Source organism: Crocuta crocuta, unplaced genomic scaffold (assembly GCF_008692635.1).
Source record: "Crocuta crocuta isolate KB4526 unplaced genomic scaffold, BGI_CrCroc_1.0 scaffold204, whole genome shotgun sequence".
NCBI lineage: Eukaryota > Metazoa > Chordata > Mammalia > Carnivora > Hyaenidae > Crocuta > Crocuta crocuta.
This window is the reverse complement of record NW_027529603.1, coordinates 1,785,401-1,785,642: the sequence shown is the minus strand read 5'-3', so window position 1 is coordinate 1,785,642 and position 242 is coordinate 1,785,401. Positions and strand designations below refer to the sequence as shown.

At 74.4% G+C, this 242-nt stretch overlaps 1 protein-coding gene across 4 annotated transcripts in view; it reads left to right on the top strand.

Annotated features, from left to right (window-relative positions):
* CNTFR (ciliary neurotrophic factor receptor) overlaps positions 1–242 on the top strand; it is a 38,933-nt gene that overhangs the window by 1,706 nt on the left and 36,985 nt on the right. For 3 of the 4 annotated variants that reach the window (XM_077761836.1, XM_077761838.1, XM_077761839.1), the window contains exon 1: positions 1–40. The exons of the other annotated variant lie outside the window; for it this stretch is intronic. The gene's annotated coding sequence lies outside the window, so the exon portion shown is untranslated. The remainder of the gene's footprint in view (positions 41–242) is intronic. 4 annotated transcript variants of the gene reach the window in all.

The window sequence follows — 242 nt, the reverse complement described above, 5'->3', positions numbered from 1 at the left end:
CAAAGGGCGAGGCGCGGAGCCCCGGCGGCCCGAGGGCGCGGTGAGTACCCCGCGGCGGACAGCGCGCGGCCGGACCCTCAGACCCTCCAGCTGACCGACAGACCCGCGGCCCTCGTGCGCGCGGGAAGGAGAGGACACGCGTGGGCCCGCGACCCCGGGGAAGAGAGAAACGGGAAAGTTCAAGGGAAACTTTGCCTGCAAACTCGGGGGCGGGGGCGCGTGAGAAGCGGCCCCCGCGCCCC